General features: G+C 53.3%; 1 pseudogene; it reads right to left on the reverse strand.

The window, feature by feature from the left end:
• Positions 1-957: 957 nt before the first annotated feature.
• On the reverse strand, positions 958-1,871 carry LOC147737002 (protein-L-histidine N-pros-methyltransferase pseudogene; annotated as a pseudogene).
• Positions 1,872-6,668: the final 4,797 nt, after the last annotated feature.

Here is a 6,668-nt window from a genome sequence, read left to right on the forward strand (position 1 = left end):
GCACCCCTGCGAACATAAAGGGATGGAGCAGTTATTGTAAATCTGCCCCCAGATCTCTGAAATACGCTTTCCAGCAGACTTGGAGCGGGGTCAATCGATTTCCATCCCTTCTTCACCACTTTTCTGTTGTTGTTTTTATTGCCCAGTGAATAGCGAGGCGGCGCCCAAACATTCCTAAATGGATACAATTTTTTTTTTTCTCGTCTCCAAAACATTTATTGGCATAATTAAAAACATGTGCTTGAGAATGAAGATCAGAAATACTACTTTGTAACATGGAAGAACATTTGCCAAAACGCTATGGGGCAGATTTATGTTAACTGGCGCATCCCCAGGGATGCGCCAGTTAACATGCGCCACAGCTCCGCCAGCCATTGTGCGCCGCATTTATAATGCGGCGCACCATGGTGCAAAAACGGCACAGATGCGTGACGCATCTGTGCCGCAAATGTGGCGCATTGCTGGAGTTGCGTCGCAAGCGCGACGCAGCTCCAGCAAGGCTCGGGGGTGCCCCATTTTAACAATGCTGCGTCAAGACCTACGCCTGCTTCAAGCAGGCGCAGGCTTTTGATGCAGCGTTGGCTTAAAAGTGACTGAGTGAAATCTCATAGATTTCACTGAGCCACTTTTGCGAGGCGCACCTGCCCCGGAACGCCCACCCTGCGCCGGAACGCCCACAAGCGGCGCAGGGCTTTACAACGTGACGCATCTGCCTAGATGCGCCACGTTGTAAATCGTTCGTAGGGATGCACCATTTTACGCCGCCTTGCGTGACGCAACAGCGGCGTAAACGTGGCGCAAGGGCCTCATAAATCTGCCCCTATATATTCAACAATGCTTTGAAGTAAGTGCCAGTCTTCACTTGTTTTCCATAATAAAAAAAAAAAGAAAGCAAAAAGCAATCTGTCACACTGTATCAACTGTATTGATTCTGTTTGGTTACGGTCTATAGTGCAGTTAAGTATAAAAAATATGTCCACTATTGTCGGGAGCGCAGTCTGCACTGTCGGGGTGCGAGCTGATAAAAATGATGATTCCGTATAAAACAATGTCCTTCAGGCACACTAAGAGGAAACACATCTTTATTGCTTCGACGGGGAATCCTGCCTCATGGAAAACTTCAGTCAGGCTGTTCACCTGCTCCTCCCAAACCTTCCCGTTGACTTCCATAACTTCAGACGGTTTCTCCCACTTTCCACTTGAATTTGGAGATGACCCGCGTGCAAGTGAATGAGAGCGCTGCTTCATCCGCATGTTCATCCTCTGCTGTTTCAGGTGCCTCACATGTCGGTGGTGTTCTGTCTCCAGCTTGCGGTAGATCATTTTCCACATATGGGTGAAAGGGAAGAACCAGTGCCAGAATGACTCGGCCCCTAGTTGGCTCCAGTACATTTGGGATTTCTTTTAATAAAGTCACAGGTCGATCGCAGCGATCGAGAAGATTCATATTGGAATCCTGTGTTCTGCCATTCGTCTATTTCAAGTACCCTGTACTTTTTTTTCTGAAGTTGCCATATCATAGTTTGCGTCATCTCTGTTACGTAGATTTCTTCGAAATGAGGGCCCATGACTTTCGTAACTTCTCCATCTCCTAAATCAAGAAGCCTGTAAGATTTCCAGTCTGGGTTTATTTGAAGAAGTCTTTGAAACTGTTCTGGCGAAAACACAAACATTGAGCCTCTTCCAAGCAACCCATTGATGGAAGTCCTAGAAAGAAACATGCTACAAACAGATGGCATGAAAGAGTGATATAGTTGTATGGACAGCCAGCGGGGTTTAACAGGACTCCTCAGGTGCTGGCCGGTCCACACCCTTTTCAGGGCCAGCAGCGGTACAACACGGCCGAGCAACCAGCCCAAGATCAATCCCATCTGCAACGTCCCGAGCAGGCAGCCGGTCCGCCCCATTGCACGAAACTTACACATTATGCCATTGACTGACTTCACTAATATGACCGATGCTTATTGAAAGAAGCTAATTACCCAATAACTTCCCTTAGAAGAGTAGTGTGCCTGACTATGATTCATGCCTTCCCACTAGAAGACTGATACTCTGGCCTCTTCGTTCTTAAATGTCCGCTCTTTATCGTTTCAAATGCCACAAAGAGCCCTGCATTTAGAATGAGAGTAAAGCAGCATTATGAGGCGCGCACAGGATTGTGGGTATGCAGATTAGGAATGATGCGCGGACTCTTACTCTCGAGCCTCCTGACCTCTAGCGACAGGAGGGAGCGTTGCACCTCCCGCTCCTTCGCGCAGGCGCCTCGTACTGCGTCACGTGACCCTGTGACGCTGCGGGATCCCTCTCTCCTCAGCGGCCGAGGAGGCCCAATCTTCCCAGTAAGCTCACATTTTGACAAAGCACGGAGTTTCTTGTAAATAAACCCTAATAAAATTGATGAAAGCTCTGCTTCTCACGGCCCCTCGGAGTGCGCGTGACCAGCGGAAACGAGTTCATTTGAAACATTACAGTTGCGGATGGTTCACGCAATCACGACAAAAAATATAACTTACTACTAGTAGGGTGACTTTACAACGGTGACGTGTCACTCGCTCTCATTAATGTTTCTTGGTGCACAGCTACACGCGCTCCTTCTCCTATTAACCAGACGCCTGTGTCGCCTGTAGTAATGAATCGGGAGTTTGCCGCAGAGGCTTCTGGGTATGCAAAAGCTGGTGCTTAGGCACGCCCCCTCCAGTGACAGCAAGGTTCCTGCAGCAGCCCCATGGTGACTTGTGCTATGGATCCAGGCTGTGAAGAGTCTCAAAATCCAGCAATAAAGGGAATGTGTGAAGCTAATTCAATAGTGACAAAAGGTGACACTAGAAGACCCACTAGAAGTAATGCTGCTGGAATAAAGAAAACAAGCATTGGCATAGCCAATAGGTCTTGCCTTTGGGAACTAATAAGTGTTAAGGCAGAGATATTGAGTTTGTGTTTGTATTTAGGCTGTGATGTGCAGAAGTCTGCAGTATGCTGAAATGTTATAATAAAGAAGTGTGAAAAGCATTTTTGTTAGTTTAGTTATGATACAAAATGAATATAATAAAAAACTATTAATTAGAAGTAATGATTTGAGGTTTTTTTATGTTTGAATGCTGGCAACTTGTATCTGCCTGTTCTAATCGTTGCTCTTTATGGTGTTTATTGTTAAAGGGGTGGTATAAATAACAGGAGAGAGAAAGTTAGTTAATTAGTGAGAGTGATAGATTTAGTGAGTTAATTAGTGAGAGATAGTGAGAAATTGAGAGAGTTAGTAAGAGTGATAAAATTAGTGAGAGAGTTAATGAGAGAGTTAGTGAGTGAGTTAGTTAGTGAGAGAGAGTTATTGAGTGAGAGAGAGTGAGATTTAGTAACTTCCCCCCCACAGACGGACACCACACTAAGGTAAAGTTCAACGATACTTTATAGGCAATTCTTTAAGTACGATAGAAGGGTACAAGGAGGTCTGGACTCAGGGGTCCCCTCGATTCTGGTCTCTGGTTTGGGAAAAGGGTAGCGGGACAGTCTTGTTACCAAAAGATGGAAATAGCTCTCAATCCTCGAGCTCGGCGTTCTAGATGATCGGGCCGCGGCGGAGCCAGCAGGTCCCGAGATGGACGAAGGAAGCGACGGTCCGCGGCGGAGCCAGCAGGTCCCGATGAAGATGATGGTTGCAAACGGTCCGCGGCCACGCCAGCAGGTCCCGACGACGATGAAGGATTACGAAGGTTACGAAGGTTGCGGCAGCGCCAGCAGGCAGGACGATGGTGCACAAGGCAGAGCTACGGCAGCGCCAGTAGTCCGTCAAGGATGAGTTCTTCTTTGCGTCTCTCGACTCCAAGATACAACTGCCTTCCTGCTCTGGAGCTGCCCCAGTTATAGGGCTGGTGCCCTTTGATGTCCGGACCCTCGCACTTGGAGGTCGGGAGGTCCGGGATGAGGGAGTCCAGACACCCAGCAGGGGGGTGGAGCCCGCGCCCGGGGAGGCGATGGCCGAGCGGCACTTGGCGGGGGAGAGCCATCGACACCTCTTTCTCCCATTGACTTGCCGAGTAGCCCGCTCACCTCCTGGGTGGATGGTGTTGCCGGGATGTCTGAGGCCGGGCTAGGCCCAGGGTTGAGGTCGATCGGGGGCCAGGCGGCCTCGTGGTGGAGTGTCCAAGATGGCGCCCAGGTTGGGCGTGCGGGCCAGTGGTGGATCAGGCCCACGAGGTCGATATGTTCAGAGGCAGGGGTCCCGGAGGGGACGGCACACGTGAAGTGGTGGGGTGTGGCACTTGCGTGACCGGGCTCGGGCCTGGTCGGGCCGGGGGAGAGCGGCCCTTCATGTGGCCTGTCCAACATGCGTCCCACCCAGCTGAAGGCGGGGAGAGTCACCCATCCTCTTGGGGACTCTCCTCGTCGAGGCGGAAAAACCGGGACAGGCCATCCGCGTTGGCGTGATCTTGCCCAGGCCGGTGCTCAACAGCGAAGTCCATCCCTTGTAGGGAGATGGACCAACGTAGCAATTTCGGGTTTTCCCCCCGCATCTGCATCAGCCACTGCAGGGGTCGATGGTCGGTCTGCACCCGAAAGTGTGTGCCAAAGAGGTAGGGCCGGAGCTTTTTGAGGGCCCATACCACAGCGAAGGCCTCCCTCTCTATGGTGCTCCAGCGTTGTTCTCGTGGTAGGAGTCGCCTGCTGATGAAGGCCACTGGCTGATCAAGGCCTTCGGTGTTCACTTGAGACAGGACTGCCCCAAGGCCCTGGTCGGAGGCATCTGTCTGGACGACGAACTCCCGGCTGTAGTCGGGGGCCTGGAGCACAGGGGCGGAGCACATGGCGGTTTTCAATTGTTCGAATGCTGTTTGACAATCTGGGGTCCAGTTGACTTTCTTGGGTTGATTTTTGGACGTGAGTTCTGTGAGGGGCCCCACTATGGTACCATAGTCTTTCACGAACCTTCGGTAATAGCCTGTGAGGCCCAGGAAGGCGCGTACCTCGGTCTGGGTGATGGGGGGCTGCCAGGACTGGATGGCGGCAATTATGAGCTGCAGAGGGGCCACCAGGCCGCTTCCCACCCGGTGTCCGAGGTAGGTTACGGACCCCTGCCCAATTTGGCATTTGCTGGCCTTGATCATGAGGCCAGCCCGCTGAAGAGCCTGTAGCACCGCTCGGAGGTGGTGGAGGTGCTCGGGCCAATGGTGGCTGTATACAGTGATGTCGTCTAGGTAGGCGGCGCTGAACCCTTCGAGCCCCGCCAGGACCTGATTGACGAGCCGCTGAAATGTTGCTGGGGCATTCTTCATGCCGAAGGGCATGACCTTGAAATGGTAATGGCCATCAGGGGTGGAAAAGGCAGAACGTTCTTGGGCCCGGGGTGTGAGGCCGATCTGCCAGTAGCCCGCCGTCAGGTCGGTAATACTGAGGTAGCGGGCAGCTCCCATGCGGTCGATTAGTTCGTCTGCCCGGGGGATGGGATGGGCGTCTGTCCTGGTGACCGCATTCAGGCCCCGGTAGTCGACGCAGAACCGGAGTTCTGGTGTGGCGCCGGGGGCGGCCGCTTTGGGGACCAGCACTACAGGGCTGGCCCAGGGGCTGTCTGAGGGCTCGATGACCCCGAGCGTGAGCATTTTGGCTACTTCTTCCTGGATGCAGGCCCGTACCCGGTCTGGCACGCGGTAGGCCCGGTGGCGGATAGGGGGGCTGTCCCCTGTGTCCACATCGTGCACACACCAGGAAGTGACACCTGGGGTGAGGGAGAACAGGCTGGCGAACTGTAACAGAAGGTCTCGACACTCCTGGCGTTGTTCCCGGGTGAGGGCCTCTGAGAGTCGGACCCCATCCACGGAGCCGTCTTTCTCCCTAGTCCGTAGGAGGTCAGGGAGGGGCTCGGAGTCCTCTTCGGCCCCATTGTCGGTGGCCATCAGGAGGCTGAGTTCTGAACGCACAAAGTGGGGTTTCAGTCTGTTAGCGTGGAGGACCCGGAGGGGGTTCCGGGAAGATTCCATGTCGATGAGATAGGTGGCAGGACCCTTGCGCTCGACTACTTTGAAGGGCCCCGTCCACTTGTCTTGCAGGGCGCAGGGTTCGGTGGGGGACATCACCCATACTTGTTGCCCAGGGTCAAATTCGATGGAGGAGGCATTCCGGTCATACCACTTTTTCATGTCCTCTTGACTGGCTTCTAGGTTGGCTTTCGCCAGCTCTCTGAACCGCCGGGTCTGGTTGCGGAGGGTTAGGAGGTACCTGAAGACATCTGGTGGGTTCTTTAGAGGGGGCATCTCCCAGCCTTCCTTGACTAGGCTGAGCGGCCCTCGTACTGGATGTCCATACAGCAGTTCAAACGGGCTGAAGCCGAGGGACTTCTGGGGGACCTCTCGATATGCGAAGAGGAGGCACGGCAGCAGCACATCCCACTGGCGACGGAGGGGCTCTTCCAACCCCCCGATCATCCCTTTGAGCGTGCGGTTGAACCGCTCAACGAGTCCGTTTCCTTGAGGGTGATAGGGGGTCGTGAATCGGTAGGTAACCCCACATTGTTGCCAGAGGGACTTCATATATTTAGAAATAAAGTTCGTGCCTCTGTCGCTGACGACTTCTCGGGGGAAGCCCACACGGGAGAAGATCCCCATCAGAGCCCGGCCGACTACCGGGGCTGTCACAGTTCGCAGGGGAACAGCCTCGGGGTAGCGGGTGGCGTGGTC

Source organism: Lissotriton vulgaris, chromosome 1_1, assembly GCF_964263255.1.
Source record: "Lissotriton vulgaris chromosome 1_1, aLisVul1.2, whole genome shotgun sequence".
Classification (NCBI taxonomy): Eukaryota; Metazoa; Chordata; class Amphibia; order Caudata; family Salamandridae; genus Lissotriton; species Lissotriton vulgaris.